This window comes from Sapajus apella, unplaced genomic scaffold, assembly GCF_009761245.1.
Source record: "Sapajus apella isolate SASKATOON/1434 unplaced genomic scaffold, GSC_monkey_1.0 scaffold37, whole genome shotgun sequence".
Taxonomy (NCBI): Eukaryota; Metazoa; Chordata; class Mammalia; order Primates; family Cebidae; genus Sapajus; species Sapajus apella.
In genome coordinates, this window is record NW_022436977.1 from 2,598,974 (window position 1) to 2,604,808 (window position 5,835).

The window sequence follows — 5,835 nt, forward strand, 5'->3', positions numbered from 1 at the left end:
TGAGACTAAAATTAATAACTTTTACTGCTTCATCAAGATACAGTCTTGAGTGAAATTGAAAACTTTGCAGTGAGGATGTATGGGAGTGAATGATTCAATGACTGCTAGTTCCGTTTCGTGCTGTCACCTTGATCTGTGTTAAGCCACCTGCAGTTTTACCCACCAATGGTTTTGTACATCAAGTGGAAGAGGCAAATAATATCTTAGAATTGTTATGAAAATAGGTTTGATTTTGCAGCTTCCCTGAAAGGATCACAGGGACCCATAGGGACAGACCAGGTTCCAAGAATGCTGCTATACTACAGTATTCTAATATATATATAATTATGTGTATATATATATAATTATAAGATATTCTTATAAACACATTTGGGTAGCTTTCAGTTTCAGGTTATTACATATAGTGTGTAGCAAGGTTTTAAAATAAATGATTCTCCCTGCCACATAAAAGTGTATTTAATCCAGCACCTGACATAGAGTAGGCATTTAATAAATTTCAATCATTAAAATTCCTCTACAGAGGAGTCCTCATTATGTTCTGTCTGGGATTTCCCTACCTCTGCCTCATACTGTACACAGTGGATCTCTCCTATATAGATGACAACAAATTATTTTCTCAAAAAGTCATAGAAAGAAAGGAATTAGTTATTAGGAAAGGTAGAAACTAGAAAAGTAACTTCTGCCCTCCTCCCAGCCTGGGACTCTGGGTTGCCTCCAACCTCGAGCTGTTACTGAACTTTTCCATAGCTTAGGAGGAGTAAAACCCCTGGAGGAAGAGATGCTTCCTCCTGGCAATTGCTGCCCAATCCCCAAAGTCAGCAGCTCTCTAGCCACTGCAAGGCTGAGTGAGGAAAAGCTGGATGTCTGTCCGTAAGGCTTCCAGGCCTCCCTTCCCCATACACCAGGAACCACGAAGGCCTGCTCCCTGCCCTCTGGCAGACAGATGCGGGGATTAGAATTCATGTTTCTGCCATTTGAAACTTTGACCCTTGGAGAAAGCGGCCAAGATGCAGGAAGAGTTGAAAGATGACTTCTGGCAATGGTAGGTGTTTCTGGGACGTGCCCTTGACCTGCTGGCTGCTGTCCTCTCTTGGTTCCTATTTTCCAAGCCTGGCTTCTCCAAAAAGTTCTGCCGATTCTGTGAGCACCTCATCATCCTCCCTACGGATTTCTTCTTGGCTTAAATTGGCCCATTGGTTTCTGTTACTTGCACCCAGTGACCCTGACTCATTCTGCACCTTCATCAGAAGCCTGCTCTAAGAATCTGCTCTCAGGAGTGGGCAGGGGTCAGGCTTGCCACCCAGGGAGCCATCTTAGGCGTTATCGGCGTGTTGGGGCAGCCCTCTGACTCCTTCCTTTCAGCCCTTGTCTTCCCAGTCACCTCTCTGGGCCTCCCCGGGCATGCCGGCAGCCTTCTGAGCAGGCAGTACCCTGGCAGGCTAGGGCAGCATCACGCCCTCAAAGGCTCTTTTCTCCCACAGCGTTAGTCAGGATCGTTGCCACTCTCCCCGCACCTGGTCCTCGCCTCCACGAAGGACAGATCACGTTCTCTTGCAGCTGTTTGTTTACTCACCTGCCGTCCCATCTGCTTCTGATCGCAGCCCTGTGAGCCATCAGCCACCGTCTCACCAATGGTGACTCAGGAAGCAGTTTACACCTTTGCTGACCCCAGCACCCAAATGGCCAAGAGTGAGGGATAAAACGTGCTGTTCTAACACTGCCATGGGAGACTGAGGGCTGAGGACACTTGTCTACAAAGAGGAGTTGCTGTAGAGAGGAAGGTTGGCCTTCACAGCACAAAGCTGAGCCTTTTGCTTGGTAGAGTGCCTTTCCTTAGATTCCCAAGGACTTTTCCTAGCAGGGCACTGCGGGGAGCTGGCCCCTAAAGGCAATTTGGAGTCACCCACAAGGTCTCTGTCCAGCCCGAGACTGGCTCCAGCAGCCTCTTGGCGGAATCTCTCCAGACACAGAAGTGCTGGGTTCCTCTTCATGAGAGGCAAGAAGCTCTGAGTGCCCATGTGAGTGCTTCTCCCCCAAGTCCACTTCAGCATCCTGTAACTGCTGGGGCGGCCAGCCAGCCCCGAGACGTGAGATCATGACTGTGCGTGGAGGGTCCTCTCTGCTGTTCCGTGACACTCGTGCATCAGGCCTTTCCTAACAGCACAACTCAACATGGAGCCCGGTGTCTTCAGCCCAGTGAGCTTCCTTCCCTGCACACCGCTCCTCTGGGTAAAGAGTCAGAGGTGAGGGCACCTGGACCAAGCCGGGGTCCCACTGCCGAGACCTCACGTGGCTCCCTCTGGCTGCCTGACTGTCCCTGACCCTGCTTTGGGCCCCATCTGTCCAGCAACAGACTGTTAAGTGCTAAGGCTTGCCTCCCACCACTGCACAAGTTGGGGCAGGGAGCCCTGGAGGTCCTCCTGGCCTGTGTCTGGTAGGACCACCCCATGTTTACCACTGGGCAAATCGCCGCTTCCCAGAGGTGGCTTTACCGAGACAAGGGCTAACCTCCCTTCATCCCAAAAGAGAGGTGAGCCCTCTTTCTCACCATGACCCAAGCCCAGGAAGGCAGGATGCAGGGCCTATTACATGGTGGCTGGAAAGTCAGAGGTTTTCTTCCACCTGGGCATGTGGTTAAATAAACTGCAGAGTAACCACGATCATATCCCAAGAAGGATTCCAAAGATGAGCTTCACCCACCAATGCTCCTGAGATGGCCAAAGGCAGACTCCTTTTTGCAGAAACCAGGAACAGGAGGCACAGGGGAGTTGCTTAAATGGAGAGAGAGATTTGAGTATTCAATTTTAATCTCTCCATTTACGTTTAAATTTAATATTTGATAGCTGCTTCCAGATGAAGCTGAACATCTCCTTCCCAGCCACTGGCTGCCAGAAACTCATTGAAGTGGATGATGAATGCAAACTTCGTGCTTTTTATGAGAAGCACATGGCGACAGAAGCTGCTGCTGACGCTCTGGGTGAAGAACGGAAGGGTTATGTGGTCCGAATCAGCGGTGGGAACGACAAACAAGGTTTCCCCATGAAGCAGGTGTCTTGACTCATGGCCGTGTCCGCCTGCTACTGAGTAAGGGGCATTCCTGTTACAGACCAAGGAGAACTGGAGAAAGAGAAAATCAGTTCGTGGTTGCATTGTGGATGCTAATCTGAGCGTTCTCAACTTGGTTATTGTAAAAAAAGGAGAGAAGGATGTTCCTGGACTAACTGATACCACTGTGCCTCGTCGCCTGGGGCCCACAAGAGCTAGCAGAATCCGCAAACTTTTCAATCTCTCTAAAGAAGATGATGTCCGCCAGCATGCTGTAAGAAAGCCCTTAAACAGAGAAGGTAAGAAACCCAGGACCAAAGCACCCAAGAGTCAGCGTCTTGTTACTCCACGGGTCCTGCAGCACAAACGGCGGCGTATTGCTCTAAAGAAGCAGCGTACTCAGAAAAACAAGGAAGAGGCCGCAGGATATGCTAAACTTTTGGCCAAGAGAATGAAGGAGGCTAAAGAGAAGCGCCAGGAGCAAATTGCAAAGAGACACAGACTTTCGTCTCTGTGAGCTTCTACTCCCAAACCTGAATCCAGTCAGAAATAAGATTTTTTGAGTAACAAATAAATAAGATCAGACTCAAAAAAAAAAAAAATTTAATATTTAATTAAATTTAGGAAAGAAAATTAAAATGAAACCGACCGCTCAGCCGATTGAAATTCCTGATTTGTATGTTTCTAAGCTCAGAGAATGATCCTTTGAGGACTCACGGCCAGTGACCACCAGTAATGAGACAAAGGTGAGAAAGGGGCCCTGGGCTCACCACACCTCTGGCTCCAGTGCCCTGCATTGTTCCTGCGCTGCACCTCACTCCTAAAATGCCAGACAGCAGAGGGGACCCTGGGCTGAGATGGAGAGACCTGGGACCTAGTGCCAGCTCTCCCATGGAGTGACCTTAGACACCCGCTTTCACCCACCAGGCCTCGGCTTCCTCACCTATAAAGAAGGAGGACAATGGACTGTCACCTGCAAAGCCTGGGAGGCTTCTGTAAAGCTCCAGCAAGATGGCATGAGAAGCTGGAGTGGAAACAGCCTCACAGTGCAAGTGATTGTTGGTGTTATTTTTGCTGACAGAATGTGGCCATCCCTGCCTGGAAGGCGACACAAGGAGTATGCCAGGCTGGCGGGGAGTGCGGTGGCCACGGGGGACCTGGCAGTGGCCTGTGATTCCAGACACTGTGCCCAGGAGCTAGATATCTAAATAAGCAAATGCAGGCCGCCTTGAGGGTGTGGACAGTCATGTACCCCACAAAGGGTCTGAGTGAGTAGCTATGAGCACCCCAGGTTTGTCGGCCAGCTGTTCCGCCAGCCTGTCTTGGAGCTGGAAGCAGAATAGAGACCAGAGTCTGGGGTCAGGGTGGGGGTGGGGGCTGCCCTGAAGCTGCCTTGAGCATTTGCTGTGGGAATGCTGGCAGCCACATGCCTTCTGCCACTGCCTGCCTGGCTGGGCTTCTGTGCCTTTAAAATTGTTTGACATCTTGGAGATTGGAAACAGAGCGCCCCAGTGGAAGGCCAGCAGTAGCTATGGAATGCCGTTCTAATATAAAACTTGCTCTCAATGGATTTAAACTGATATTCCACTGGCAGGCTTTGGAGCAAAATCACCTATTATGGTCCTGGAAAAGGCCCCAGATTCTCTGGGCTGATCCTTTGCCCATGTGGATTAGCAAGAATAGAGCTGTGTTCCCTCTCAGACTACGCAGCCCCATCTCCCACCCTCGGCTGACCAGCCGACCCAGAGATTCTAGTCCAGATGCAGGACTGAGAGCTCAGGGCTGGGAGGGAGTCCCCACGGTGTTTTGCTCTAAGACACTCTCCAGCCCAGCCCCTAAGGGGCTTCGGAAACCACAAGGATAAGAAAATGAGAGCAAGAAGATAAATAACATCTTGGTATTTTCATGAAAACAGTGTTGACCTTGGAGCTACCCTGCAAGAGTGGTGGGGACTCCTGGACCACACTGTGACAGTTGCCGTGCTAGGCTGTGGTATTATAGTCTAACTGGTTTCGTTCTCTTAACACTGAAATGTGTGTGATTACTATTCCCATTTGACAGGAGAAGAAACGGGATCAGAAAGGCCTAAGTGACTTGCCCTTGGTGGCAGTTACTCCACAGCAGACCAGGATTTAGCCCTGCTCTCTCTGCCTCCAGAGCCTCCATTTGAACAGAGGACCCGACCACCAGGGCCAGACGCCGGAGGAGTAGCTGGAGAGTCCCCAGGCCATCATGAGGGACCTAAGGGGCTGGGCTAGAGAGAGACTTTGAGCAAAATACCACGGGAACTCCCTCCCAGCCCTGAGCTGATGTCAAAGCCTGCGCTGGCAGCCAGGTCTCTATTCCAGGCTTCCTCCTTGTCCCGGACTCTAATGTCAATGCTGTGGGCCCATTTTGCAGTGGGGGTAAGTGTTGGTTGTGGGGAGTGGGGGAGTTCCTGTCATTTGCACCACAAAGGATGCATTTTACTGTTCATTTACTCCCAGCCCTACTTAGGGCACCTTCACATGTGGAAAGACTCTAACTAGCAACTTGATGGGTTGGTAATGGTCGTTTTTCTCAGGTTGCGTGAGCCCAAGTGCCCCCAGGCCAGCAGTATTATTACCTCACTATGCTGATTTCATCCTGTGAAACAAACAAAGACAGTTGACTGTTAGCAAGGCTGAGCAGCCTCACTGAACATTGTCAGGGTCAGATGAAGACCTGTGGGCTTGCCCTGGCTGGACAGTAACGGGTGCACAGGAACGCGGTTTCAGCCTCGGTGGTTAGGCGAGATCTGCTTTGCTTTGT

General features: G+C 50.4%; 1 pseudogene; it reads left to right on the plus strand.

Annotated features, from left to right (window-relative positions):
- The first annotated feature begins 373 nt into the window (after positions 1–373).
- LOC116564273 lies at positions 374–3,598 on the plus strand (annotated as a pseudogene).
- Positions 3,599–5,835: the final 2,237 nt, after the last annotated feature.